Source organism: Cicer arietinum, chromosome 2, assembly GCF_000331145.2.
Source record: "Cicer arietinum cultivar CDC Frontier isolate Library 1 chromosome 2, Cicar.CDCFrontier_v2.0, whole genome shotgun sequence".
Lineage (NCBI taxonomy): Eukaryota > Viridiplantae > Streptophyta > Magnoliopsida > Fabales > Fabaceae > Cicer > Cicer arietinum.
Window position 1 is genome coordinate 17,977,203 of NC_021161.2, and position 15,618 is coordinate 17,992,820.

General features: G+C 32.4%; 1 pseudogene; it reads right to left on the reverse strand.

Moving 5' to 3' along the window:
• Positions 1-9,920: 9,920 nt before the first annotated feature.
• On the reverse strand, positions 9,921-13,188 carry LOC140919377 (uncharacterized; annotated as a pseudogene).
• Between the last annotated feature and the right edge of the window lie 2,430 nt (positions 13,189-15,618).

Below are 15,618 nucleotides of genomic sequence, written 5' to 3' on the forward strand. Positions count from 1 at the left end.
CTCTTTCAAAGTTAATTTTAAGCAAGAAGTTACTAAGTCTATCATACCATGCTCTAGGTGCTTATTTTAGATCATAAATAGATTTTCTAACTTTAAAAACATGATTTTGGAAATTCAGCATTTTCAAAACCTAGAGTTTGTTTAACATTGACTTCTTCACTTATATAGCTATTTAGAAAAGCACATTTAGCATCCACTTGAAATAATGTAATGTTATTATTTGAAGCAAAAGAAAGTAGGATATGGATAGCTTCTAACCTGGTCACTAGAGAAAATGTCTCAGTGTAATCAATGCCTTGTTGATGATTGTAGCCTTGTGCGACAAGTCTTTTCTTGTTTCTAACCATTTTACCTTTTTCATTTAGCTGGTTTCTAAAAACCCACTTGGTTTCTAAAAAGTTCTTAAATTCATTTAACTCTTCTTGCATTGCAAGAATCCGCCTATCATCTATCAATGCTTCATCAACAGTGGTAGGCTCAATTGATGAGGGTGAGCCAAACAAAATGGTATCTTTTAATAATAATTTGATCCTCAAAGAATCAATTGAACTTCCAATGAGATCAGATGTCTTGTACTTCCATCTAGATCTTCCTTATAACTTATCTTGTCTGATTCTAACTTGATCTCATTCATCCTATGAAGATTTGTCATCTTCTAGTTTGTCTGCATATGTTTCCTCTGGTTTCGGTAAACCTACAGTATCCTCAACTTGCTTTTACTCTTTAAAGTCAAGTTGTTTGCCATATAACATAATATAAGTAAGATAATTGAAGAATGAAATCAATACAACCAAAAAATCAATTTTGTTTTTGGTGGTTTCTTTTTGTTTATGAAAACCTAACTTGTATGCTACTTCTGTAGAAGTGTTTAGATTATGTGGATCTCTTTGTTCCTTTAAATTTTTGAGAACCTGCAAAATACTTATCTAGCTTTGATTTTTAAGATCAAGCTTCTTGTTATCACAGTAAGCAAAATATCAGACAATAATTAAATTTAAAGAAATATATAACATATATGTATACCTTTTCAGTTTCACTCTAAAATTCCTATTATTTCTTATTTTCTGGTTTTTATATTTTGAATTAGCATATTCTCTAATTAGAGGGTTTGGATGACGGGATTTGAATTCCCATCCAGGTTTATAGTCTTGATGAATTTGATTTGAGTGTTCAAAGAAGTCTCCTGATTCTAATTGTTAATCTATCACTTTTGTTTTTGCTGATCTATCAGGTTCCCTTGATAATTTGGAAATTGATGGTAATTATTATTCTTCTAGTAGTTCCAGTTTTGTTTATTTGTGTGATTTCTCTGCCAGTTTTGATTTTGCTGATATGTGTGATTTCTCTTTCACTTTTGATTATGTTGATAGTCCATATTTTTATGATATTTCTGGTTCATCATATGGTTATAGTGCTGATAGGTATTTTGTTGACCAGTCCTTCTTCCACCATAATCAGTTGGCTTCGGTTTGGTAGGTCTTGGAACAAAGACCTTTTTGCCTTCATATATTGCAAGCATGCATTGGTTAAGCACCATGACTGATGTTTCAATTTGGTTGCTTAGAACATTTGCAACATAAATAATTTTATCCTTTGGTACCCAAATCTGGTTGGGTCTTGGTTCATTAGATCTTAAGGATTTATTGTCTTTCCATGTGGTTAGTATATGACAAGATATTTTAGTGTGACCTTTCTTATAGCAAATAATACATAAATCATCAGATGGACAAACTTATGTTCAATTGCTTTTTCTTGAAATCCTATTCCTCTTTTACTATTCCTACTAACACCATAAATCAAATATGCATACTTGCTTCTTTCCATATTATTATCAAGAATATATTGAAATACTTCTTCATGCTTATCAAATTTGCATTTGGTATTTTCAATTGATGTTGAACTATAATTGCTTTTCAAAGTTATATTTTTAGCCTTAAGTTCATCAATATCAGTTTTCAGATTTGCATTTTCTGTTTTAAATTTAGTAATATCAGTTTTCTAAGTTGCATTTTCTGTTTTAAGTTTAGTAATATCAGTTTTCAGAATTGTAATTTCTATTTTAAATTTAGCACTTTGTTTCTTTAAAACATTAACTTTTTCAGTTAGGTTTGTATTTTCTTTCCTAAGTGTTTTCAGTTTTAAAGACATTTTGTGATTCTTGTTTAAAAAATCATTTATAGCAGTAGTTGATTCACTAAATCGAGACATGTTGAACCCTTGAATCTTTCCTCAAACATTCTTAAGTGCTTAACCTTGAGACCAAACTCTGATACCAATTGAAGGTGCAAACACGAGAAGGGGGTTGCATTGTGTGTAACAAAGTTGATAACTTTTTGCTAATTTGATGATGGCTGATTGATTTTTATGAATTACTTTGATTAAAAGCTATCATATTTCGAGGTAGCAAACAATGAAAGCCTAAATAATTTGACACATAGATTTATCCTAGTTCACCACTAACTTTGACTACATCCAATCCCCTCATTCAAAAAGCTTTAATCCATTAAATCAATTACCTTGAATTACCACGCACCTAACCCTCATGAAATTCACCGTCCATTGGCAGTTCCGAGATCTCCCCAACAGAATGGAGTAGCCGTGAGAAAGAATAAAACTATGTTAAACATGGCAAGATGAATGCTAAAATCCAAAAGGATGCCAAATGAGTTTTGGGCTAAAGCAGTTTCTTGTGCGGTCTATTTGGCAAATCGCTCACCGACTTCAAATGTCAAAGACCAAACCCCTCGAAAAGCATGTAATGAAAGGACGCATAGTGTTAATCACTTGCGTGTCTTTGGGAGCATTGCATATGCACATGTGCCACAACAAGAAAGATCCAAACTTGATGATAAAAGCATCAAACATGTCTTTGTTGGCTATGATTCGCATTCTAAAGGTTTTAAGTTGTACAACCCATGCAATAATAAGGTAATGATGAGTCATGATGTTGAATTTGAAGAAGAATCTACATGGAATTGGGAGGGTCAATGATGACTCTTCATCATATGCATATTTTTCATTGTTTTTAGTCTTATTTATCTTTAATCATTAGTTAATTTAAGGAGTTATTTGATATATTTTGTTGATTTTAGCTCATTGATTTAATGAAATATTTAATTATTATTTCCTTGATTAAGTAGGGATTTTTCGGAGTTTTGTGTTGTTACTTTGTATTAGTTCAGTGCTGAATTTTGGTGAGAAATCAACATGACATATGTAGAGTATTTCCGCCATATCTGGAGTTGTAGATGTCCAATTGGAGTCAAACCAAGTGCAAATGAAAGCTACGATCCATAGCTACATTTTGCATGAAGACACCGGAACCAAAATTAGATTTGAAAGAGGCGTAAAATGCAATATACGCCGGACCACAGATGTTGAGCGCTTGGAGCGCGCCGGACGCGCTTGCGGCGCGTTTCCAGCCATCCAACACTGTCCAGGCGCGCCTGGGGCGCGCGAAGCGCACCAGCAACCATAAAAATGCAATTTTTTTTTTTTTTTTTTACTTTTTTAGGGATCTTTTTGACTCTTGGGAAGTTGGGAGACTTGTGCCCTAGCATAGAAACTCAAAGACGGTCGTTTCTAACATCATTGGAGCAGTTTTATCAAGAATCATTCATGAATCCTTCTTGTAATTCTTCTCTAATTCTTCCCTTATTTTTATGATTTAATTTTTAGTTATATGAATAAGTTTATTGAATTATTTTTCTCATCTTTGTGCTTAATGCTTTTTATTGCTTGATCAACATTAAAATGTTCTACGATTTGTATTTCGAAACGTAAGTGGACTTTACAAATGCTTGAGATGAGAAATTCATGAATTTGTAGTCTAGACATAGGTGCAGGTCATGAAGTCAATTAAATTAGTTGCAAAGCAATAATTTACAAGAGAATTTCTATAAGGTAATGCTTAATTCTAATCTTAAATCTACTAAGAAATTAGGGGTTACTTTAGAATTAAAGGATCTGTCACTAAGACATTAGGGCAAGAATAATAAAGAGAATTCGGTAACAATTCAATAAAGGAATTCAGTAACTAGAATCAAATTAGACACCAAGGTTGGATTTGAAGTGAAACTCATCCCTGACATTTTTCTCAATTTATAAAGGATCAATTTTACTACTGCTGTCAATTTTAAATATTATTTCAAACAACTTAGGAACTTTTTGTTCAATTTTAGTAATTAAATATAATTCAATAGTAAAACGCAATCCTTGAGTTCGACACTCGGTACTACCGTTTTATTATTACTTGCAATGATTCAGTACACTAGCTGAAACGCTATCAGTCAAGAAGAAACAAATTATAATTTCCTTCCATATTTAGAAGAAGATCAAGAGGCAACAACACCAGTTCAAGATGCAACTCCACTTTCTTCACCTCCTCTTTCACCTACTTCTTTATATTATAGTTCAAGCGAAAGACCAAGTAAGATGATATATATAGAAGACATTTATTAAATGTCAATTGAAATTACTCTTGACCTTGAAGAGTTGTATTGTCTCTTGACGGACATTAAATTACGGCGAAGTAGTGAAAGATAAAAGGTGGAGACAAGCCATGGATGAGGAGATCAAATTAATTGTGAAGAACAACACTTGGGAATTAGCAATTCTTCCAAAAGGCCATGAAACAATTGGAGTCAAATAGGTGGACAAGGTTGAAAAAAATGCCAATGGAGAGATAGAAAAATACAAAGTAAGACTTGTTGCTAAAGGCTATAGACAAAAACATGGAGTTGACTATGAAGAAGTTTTTGCACCAGTTGCTCGCATGGACATTATTCGTTTTCTAATCTTTGTAGCAGCTCAAAATAAGTGGAAAATTTATCAACTTGCTATAAAATCGACATTTCTAAATGGCTATCTTGAAGAAGAGGTCTATGTTGAGCAGCCAATGGGGTACATGATTAAAGGACATGAAGATAAAGTTTTGAGATTGAAGAGAGCGTTGTATGGATTTAAGCAGGCACCAAGAGTATGTAATTCTCGCATCGACAAATACTTCCAAGACAATGGATTTGCTCGTTGTCTTAATGAATATGCTCTTATGTCAAAGTTTGTGATAATGGAGATATTTTGATTGTTTGTCTCTATGTGGATGATCTTATATTCACTGTAAACAATCCAAGTTTATTTGAAGAGGTCACGGCGCTTGAGTTTGAGATGACTGATATTGGGCTCATGTCATACTACTTTGGCCTAGAAGTAAAGCAATTGGAAGAAGGTATATTTATTTCTCAAGAAAACAATGCAAATGAAGTTTTGAAGAAATTTAAAATGTCTGATTGCAATCCGATGAACACGCCAATGGATAACAGATTGAAGTTGACAAAGTTTGAAGATGGACAAAAAGAAGACCTTTCTTTTTTCAAAAGCCTCATTGGAAGCCTAAGATACTTAACATGTACAAGACCTGATATTCTATATACAATTGCAGTAGTGTCGTTTCATGGAAGCTCCCACTACTACACACATGAAAGTCACCAAGAGGATACTCCGCTACATTAAAGGTATGCTTGATTGTGGACTATTTTACTCTTCTTGTAATGATTTTAAACTATTTGGATTCTGTGATAGCGACTTTGCGGGAGATATTGATGATAGAAAGAGTATCAGTGGCTTTATATTTTTCATGAGGGACTGGGCTTTTTCGTGGAGCTCAAAGAAACAACCTATTGTCATACTTTTAACATGTGAGTCAGAGTATGTAGAAGCAATATCTTGCATTTGATATGCCATTTGGCTGAAGAGATTATTAAAGGAACTTCATATGCCACAAAAGGAAGCTAATGATATTTGTATAGACAACAAGTCTATACAGACACTTGCCAAGAATCCAGTGTTTCATGATCGCAACAAGTACATAGACACAAGATATCATTTCATTAGAGAATGCATTGCAAAGAAAGAAGTTGAGCTTAAATATGTAAAATGCTAGTGCAATTAAACCATGTTATATCGGTTCCTATGTACTTGTTAGACCGGTTCCTATGTACTTGTTAAATCGGATCCTACGTACTTGTTAAATTTGAACCAATATAACAAGTCAAATTCAAAATTGATTTATTACATCGATTGAATTTGAACCAATATAACAAGTCAAATTCAAAATTAATTTATTACATCGGTTAAATTTGAACCAATATAACAAGTCATATTCAAAATTGTTTAACAGTCTAAATATACTAAAATGATACAAGTGCTTCAAACATTTTCAATTAGTTCAAGAATCAAGTTTGCACAGCGTTGTCAAATATTCAGCATTTCATCATCTTCGAATGGTTTTGAGTCACTAAATATCTGAATTATAAATATTGAAATAATAAGATTATCTAAATCATGTGACCATTAAAATCATAAGTAGTTATTTAAAACTAACTTTGAAAAAATCTATCACATACCCGCATCCATGAATCAACAAGACCATTACATACAACGTTCAACATATGTATCATATAGTAGCCACACTCATAACCTTTAGGTTGTCTTTGGCACTAAAATTGAATATCATATGTAAATTATAGTGCGAAAATATTATATAGATAGAGACATATAAATTATAATTGAAATTCTTTATTTATATATTGTAAACAACTTACAGTGGGAATGCTCCATGTGTGCTAATTCTTTCTTGATCTTCGCAACTTATTATATTCATCCAAAGCTCTACAAAAATAAAATATTCATTAAAATTGTACTATAAAACATATCAAAGAGTTCATGTACATAAACGTATATGGGAAATACATTAAACACTTACAAATCGACGATGTGCATGATATTTTTATTTGGTTTCCATCCCAACGAACATAGGAAGACTATAGTATTCTTCGTAGGACAAATAACGAGCAATTGCCAATGACGACTACATTGTGCAAAAAGTTAAAAGTGTTAAGTATGTTTATGCTATAAACTTATAATGGATAAATTATAATAAAACTTTACTTACTTGTTGAGATAAGGTAATAGATAATACTCTTTTTGATCATGCTGCAACTTATTTTATATGTATTTTTGAGCCCCAATAGAATTATATTCACTCTGAATGAAACATGGATCAATGAATCCATACACGCCACTCTTGCCAAAGTCAATACAAAGGCGATGCATATATATAAGATATTGAAATAAAAAAATAAAAACAACTATTTGTAATAAATGAAATTAATTTTTTGACTAATTTTACAAATTAAATGTACTTACGTCAACCATATTTGTATAATAGTGATGTACAACTCTCAATTACCCATACACAACTCTACTATATTGCTTTGTCCAAGAACAAACACTTCACTTGTCTCGTGTTCCAATTTTAGCTCTATTGATAATGATATACTCATCGACTTTAACAACAATTGTTGAATACAATCTAGTTGAGATTCAGATTTTTTGAGTGGAACGTCAACTTTCATAAATATGTCAGCCTCCTAAATAATTAAAGATAAATTATTAGTCATTTAAAATATTTCAAGTGTAAATAGAAAAAGACGTATGTAATGAATACCTCATCAGAAACAAGCTGCAAAAGTATTTTTGGCCATTGAATGAAAGTATTTGAAGCATGACCAATTGTTGTCACCTCATCAGTGGGCATAGGTACTTGAGCATTTGCATCTAAAACCTTGGTATAGGTAGTTCAACATTATTATCAACATACAATTTACATTGTTCTGGGATATCATCGACCTCATCCTCTGGTATAGGTAGTTCAACATAACAACTTCCCTTCATAAACAAATTTGGGTTTTGTTGTGATAGCTCTTGGAATACTTTATTTTTAATCACATTAGTAAGCTCCTCTATTTGGTGGCTACTGAAAGCTGGTGGGGTGGAGGCATAATGAGAACATGATTCAAAGTATTGTCGAATCCTCACACCTCGACCAACAACACGAACACGACCAGGGTGCTCAGGTATCCTAATGGCCTCCATCAAGATATTTGTACGTCCATGTGAAACAAAGGTTTCTTGAGACATTTGTTCAACCAAAGAATCCTACAAGATATAATTTATAGATACAATCACTATCAAATGAAGTATACCAAGTGATAAGTAAAATTGCCACAAGCATAATAAACCGAAAATAACCTGCTATCAGCAAGCTTCAATATAATAAAATGAGCATTTCACAATCAAGTCTTTGCAAGAATTATCTAACTCAACAACATGATCAACACAAGAACTACATTGCACAATCAAGCATTATCTAACTGCAACAAATCAAAATACAAATTCTTGAGGCTACTTCTAAGCTATGATAAGCCTTCTTAATATCAATTTTGTAAGCTATGTCATCATTCTTTCTCGTTGTTATTTTTTCATCAACATTTTATCTCTAGGACTATTAATTAGGGCAAGTATAGTTTCAATTAGAGAAGTATTAAAATAACCATATTCTAAATGTCATTCCCAACCAAATGTTGCTTAAAGAATATTCCCGGTAGGATTTGAAACTTAAAAGGTTCATCCAATTTTATGTTGAGCTTTGGTCACTTATTTCTTAAATTCTTTAATACGTTTATTTCTTAAAGTATACCAAGTGATAAGTAAAGTTACCACAAGCATAATAAACCGAAAATAACACATGCTGTTAGCAAGCTTCAATGATAACAAAATGAGCATATCACAATCAAGTCTTTGCAAGAATTATCTAACTCAACAACATGATCAACACATTAACTGCATTGCACAATCAAGCATTATCTAACTGCAACAAATCAAAATCAAATTCTTGAGGCTACTTCTAAGCTATGATAAGCCTTCTAAATATCAATTTTGTAAGCTATGTCATCGTTCTTTCTCATTGTTATTTTTTCATCAACATTTTATCTCCAGGACTTTTAATTAAGGCAAGTAGAGTTTCAATTAGAGACGGATTAAAATAACCATATTCCAAATGTCATTCCCAACCAAATGTTGCTTAAAAGAATATTCTCGGTAGGATTTGAAACTTAAAAGGTTCATCCAATTTTAAGCTGAGCTTTGGTCACTTATTTCTTAAATTCTTTAATGCGCTTATTTGTAAACTATACATTGTCTCTAAAATAAGCCACTAGACTTCTAAATAGATCCATTTATTACTTCTTAATATATAAGAAAAAACAAAAGGTGATAATAAAAAGTCTCTGGTGAACAAAACCTGAGAAGATCCATATGATTAACAAAAGATGGAGCCACATAGTTAGCTAATTCAAAACACACAAGGTAATTAAAATTCATATTCATATTGAAGCACACATTACATCGCATGATCATCAATTCATCATATTAGGAAACTGCAAAAAAAACACAACCATTGCCACCAAAACAAACTACAAAAAAACATACATAACTGCTGCTTTGCAAACATGAAATGGAAGACACTCACGTCAAGCAATCTTAACTTCAATAACAAGGGAGTAATGACAAGCTAAATACATAACCGCTATAAATAATTCATTTAGCTCATATCTAATCAATGTAGAACTAATTACTCACACTTCATTCCAACAATCAATCATTTGCAAGAACAAATCACCAATGACCATTAGTTTAAATCAATAATTTATTAAGATTTTTATATGAAAATTAAAAATATTCAATTTTATGTTACACAACTACTTACAATTTTTTCTGCAATGAGACGAGCATCTTCTGATGAGTAATCTCCCAATGGCTTTTGTTGGACTCTCTTCCCATTTTCATGGCGTGATGGTGGAGATAGAGGTGCAACTATTGAACTTCCTGATGATTCTTGTCTTTGTTTTATTTTTTCATTTATCAATCTTTTAGTAAGCAACTCATATCCCTCACGAGATATTATGTGAGGGTATTTATTATGAGACTGAATCATTTGTGCCTTCTTTTATTTCTCCTATTATAAGTAATACACCAATTAAATGTAATATTAGAAATAAATTAGAAATTAGATTGTAAATCTAGTTAACCACAAAGGAAGGATCATGTTGTTTCTGAACAAACGCATTCCATATGTCCTTACCAAGATAAGTATATGTCTCAAGAGGAGATTTGTGACTCAAATCCCCACCATTTAAATATCTAGATACTAGACTTGTTTTAAATGCCCTCAAACATTCACCAGCATATGAAATCCATTTCTTTTTCAAAAATTCAGAACCACGAACATCCCATTTCACCTACATTACAAAACAAATGGAGGAGTTAGTGTATGACATTAAAATATATTTACGAAATCATATATATACTAAAATATTCACAAACCTACAAGTACCTTAGTAGCTTCCCATATCTGATTTTTCAAGTCGCTATCTACGTCGTCCCAATTATCCACTAAAATACTGACAAAGCTTCGAGCAAAGGAAACAACATGACCCTTAAAGTTTTTCCTATTTATCCATGAAGGTAATCCAGTCAATGGATTTACATTTAAAAACAGACACTTTAATTTAATGAAATCGACATCTCAAATCTCTTCAATGGTCCCAAAGTAAGGTATGGATGTTGTAACAAGGTTTTTATTTTTTGAACTAGAGAAATGCATGGACTCAGCTACGACCATAACCCCACTATTTTGCATGGTATTACTGTCATCCTGACTTTTTGTGTAGAATGTAAAATTATTGATATTGTAGCCAGTCCAAGTTATGACATCAAAGTGAGGCCCATTTGCTAGCAATTTAATGTATCAAAAGTTGTATTGTTTGTTAAAATGGTTTCTTTAAACCACTTTAAGATAGTCTTGTTATGCTCATTCAACAACCATTTTTCATTCATTCTAGGATATTTTTCCTTCACAATGCTTTTATGAGTAGAAAGGTAAGGTTGAACGTCATTAGTGTTTTTCAATATATACAAATGTGCTTGAAGTACTTCCTCCCGTCCCATGCTCTTAAGTTTTAAGTCTGGTATACCATTACCCACACATGTTCCCTCATGACGAGATCTAGGAATTTCTATGGCTTCTGCTTTCGACATATAGTCTAAACAAAATTCAATAGATTCTTCTGTTATGTACCTTTCAACAATAGATGCTTCAGGACAATGTGGATTCTTCACATATCCTTTTAAAATCTTAGGGATACATCCACCTCAAATAAACAGGACCACATAATTTATTCTCTCTAAGTAAATGAACAATAAAATGAACCATGATGTCAAAAAAAGGAGGAAAATATATCTCTAGCTGGCACAAGATAATAACAACTTCATTTTCCACCTCATTTAATTTTTAAGGATCAACGACTTGGCTACAAATAGCGATGAAGAATAAACACAACCTAGTTAAGACCTCTCTTACTTTTTTAGGCAATATGCCACATAAAGCCAATAGTAGTAGTTGTTGCATCAATATGTGGCAATCATGAGACTTTGAGCCAACTAATTTCAAATCTTTTATTGAGACAATAGCCCTGTGGCACTTTTATTCCCCGTAAACACTCATATAAGCATCTCTTTTCCTTTTTTGACAATGTATGATAAGCAAAAGGCAAATATGTTCGTTTACCTACTAATTGTGGAGCTAACTATTGTCATATACCCATCTCAACCATATAAAGACGAGAATTTAAGCCATCCTTTGTTTTTCCCTGAATGTTGAGAAGTGTTCCAATTACATTATCACACACATTTTTCTCCACATACATCACATCAAGACAATGTCTTACATCTAGACTAGACCAATAAGGAAGATCAAAGAACACAAACTTCTTCTTCCCTATATTTTTCTCAGATGTCTGTTTTTGGTTCTTTCCAAAGATAACATTGATATCCTTAACCTATTGATAAACTTGCTCCCCAGTTAAGGCTTTTAGGGAAATTTCATGCTCTTGGTGTCCATTAAACGTTTTTCTCAACTTACGGTATGGATGATTAGACTTGAAAAATGTTCAATGTCCAACGTAAATTGTTTTTCTTCCATGTTTCAATTGCAGGTAGCATGTTCCTTCTTCACATATAGGACATGCTTTATGTACCTTAACACTATAGCCACACAAGTTTCCATATGCAGGAAAGTCATTGATGGTGCAAAATAGCATTGCACGCATCTTATAATATTCACGAGAATACCCATCAAACACATCAACACCTTCCCAAAGCATTCTCAAATCTTCAATCAATGGACTTAGATAAACATATATGTCATTTTCAGGTTGTTTTGGATCTGAAACCATCATATATAACATAATGTATTTAGGCTTCATGCAAATCCAAGGAGGTAGGTTGTAGATAACTAGTAGAACGGGCGATGAACTATGGTTACTACTTAAGTTTCCATATGGATTCATTCTCTCTGTAGCAAGTCCAAGCCTAAGGTTTCTTGGCTCATTTCCGAACTTCGGGTACAAATCATCAATTTTCTTCCTTTGCAAATAATCAACGGGGTGACGGAGTTGTCCATCACGCTTCCTCTTATCGACATGCCATCTTACATTTTTTGCATAATTTATATTAGAAAACAAACTTTTTAATCTTGGAACTATTGGAAGATACCATAACACGTTCGTAGGAGGTCTCTTTGAGCTTTCATCATAAATGGAATCACCATCCTTCATTTTGTAGCGTGATAGTCCACACTTAGGACACTTATTCAACTCTTCAAATTCATTTCTATACAATAAATAGTCATTAGGGCATGCATGTATTTTCCTATTCTCCATGTTCATTGGACACAATATCTTCTTTGCCTCATAGTTACGATTCAGCAATGTGTTACGTTATGGGAGCATTTCTTTCAACAATTCAAGAAATTTAGTGAAGCTTTTATCTGTCCATCCATTTATTGCCTTCAAGTTGAACAATCTCAATACCGCCGACAACCGTGTGAAGTTAGCGCATCCCCGATACAAAAGCCTCTTCTTTATCACTGCACAAATAATCATATACATGTGCACGATTAAAGGACTCTTGTCCAACATCACGTATCATGTCCTCTAGTTGATCGCTCATATATACATTAACTTCCCCTCTTTTTGAGGTATTTGACATGTTTAACGAATCATTATTCCATATCCATCTGATATAATTCAGGTCAATCCCGGAAAGAATAAGATGGCCTCGTATTTCCTCAAAATGTAATGTATTTTCATTCAAACAAATAACACAAGGACAATAAAATCTTCATTTACTTTCAGGAAGTTTTTTTTTTAAAGCAAATTGTAAAAATTCCTTAACTCCCTTTTCATACTCTTCACTCAAACGATTAACATTCATCCAATTGTGATCCATAACTACTTTAAAAAAAAAATACAATGGTAAAGTGATCTTAATCACATTTCAAGAATCAAATTTCTACATAAAAAGTTAATTTGACAATGCTTTGAAACATCTATGTCAAAAGTGTTTGACATAGATTTCTTATCTCATATATAATTTTATCAAAATAACTAACTATCTGCAATGTATAATATATCCTCAAGGTGACAATGCTCAAACTCAAATCATATCCTTTATATAAATAATAATACAATGAATACATAATGATGCCTATATTTTTAACTGTTTAACCTTTGGTAGCTGGAGTTTTTCACTTTGTCATACTTACTGCTAGGGAATCAGGGTCTACTACAAAACCTACTCTTTTTGTCACCTAGATTCTTGCTACATTATCCACTCGTATTTTCTACTCTCTATATAACTGCCCAAAACCATCATAATATATTAGCAGATAGCACAACAATAAATATTATCCAATAAAAGAAGTCATCAAAGACATGAACCAAAAGGTAGCATCAGAGGTTAATAACTTCATTACAGAACAAGAACTTTAAATGCAACTCACAAACCAAATGGAATCACAAAAATTTAATTAACTGTCTCAATGTGCAGAATAATAGATGAACTAATCATTCATATGCAACAAGCCTACGAGTACAACCATGAAGGATGAAATAAAAATGATAGCAATAATAATATCCTAACTTCTGTTCAAAGTGAAATTCCCTATTCCCTAATGCAAACAAGCACCATAACTTGATATTAAACCAAATATAGAAAAAACACAATTATCAATCTTAATAGTTAAAATTGCCAAACAAAATAGATTAACATGGTAAGAAAATTAAGGTAGAAGAACAATAAGCAACAATAGATTATCATTCATATCACACTCTCACATTCATTTATTCAAAATACATGATGCAGAGTAACAAAAAGTTAGGAAAACAAATGAGTATATGGCTATTCTCTTGGGGTAGCAAGGTGACAACTCTAGTGTCTATTCTGCATTTCATAATCCCAAGTAGTAATGTTCCTATTTATTTGCTATTGACTTTTTCTGAAAATTGATATGTATAGGTTTTATGGCTGATGTTTGTAAGACCCATAATTTTAAAGTATACTTTATGTATTTCAGTGTATTTTGGATATTGGTTCGGAGGCTTTTTAACCAAAGTTATTAATATTTTGGAGTTTATATGATCAAAAAGATATTTTAATGCCGATTAGAATTACTCATCGATGAAAAAATTAAATTAACTGTGGTGAATCCTTTGCGAAGAATTTAGTGTGTTACGGGTGAAATGGGAATTTAACAAATATCTAGATATTTTGAGATATTTGTTAAAAGTAATTAATATATATATAAATATCTATATGTATATATTTGTTTGGGGAGAAAAGAAAATGATATAAAAAGGAAAGAAAGAAAAGGAAAGAAAGGAAAAACAAGGGAAAGAAAGACAAAGGAGAGAAAACAACATTTTCCATCCTCTTCCTCTGCCTCGCGCAAAGCTTCTCCCTCATTCCTCCATTTTTCGTTTTCTTTGCTTCCTTTAAGTTCGAGAATTGAAACCCAAGGCTAGTGGGTGAGAAAGATCAAGTTCCCAACTCCTTCCTCCTTCTCGGATTCGAAACCGGAGTTAGGGATTTCAAAACTGTCAAACACAAACCTCCCCGTTTCATCTAGATCTAAGCTTCATTTCACGAAGAGATAGAAGGGAAAGTTGCTCACACCACGCTACGGTGCTAGGGAACCAACTTTGGAGGCGACGTTGCGAGCGGAGATTTTACCAGATTTACTCCCAGTACCGTAATCGAACGTGAAAGCTAACGTGAAGGTAACGGCTCCTTCCAAACTTCTAGTTTGCATTTAGGGACTTATCTGTGCTTGTGTGGAAAAGAATTTGTTAGGGTTGAAGTGTTGATTTGGGGGAAAATGAATCTAAGGCTTTATGGGTAAAATCTTAGAGTTAGGTTTTGGTTATATTGATGAATGTTTCGTGGAAAATGAATTTAAACTCATTTATGTATGATTTTGAGTAAATGAAACTTTTTGCGTTTGAGTGGTGGATTGTGTTGATTTGTGTTCGTCGTATTTGACGTGTTCTTAATTAATATTGATGAAATTTGTTGTGTGTATGGTTGGATTCTGTGGAGAAATGAAATGATGTGTTTTGGTGTGAGTTGTGGTTTAGATCTTATATTAGATTTGGGTTTGTTTTGTGTGGAATTTGAAAACCATTAGAGTTAAACGAGTATTAAGAATGAGTAATCTCTTAATGTCTACATTTACTTAATGTTGGCGTGAAAACCATTAGAGTTAAATGAGTATTAAAAATGGGGAATCTTTTAATATCTCGGTTTACTTAATGTGTGTTTGGGAAAATCGTTTAAGTTATATAAGTATTAAGAATGGGGAATCTCTTAATATTTCTGTTT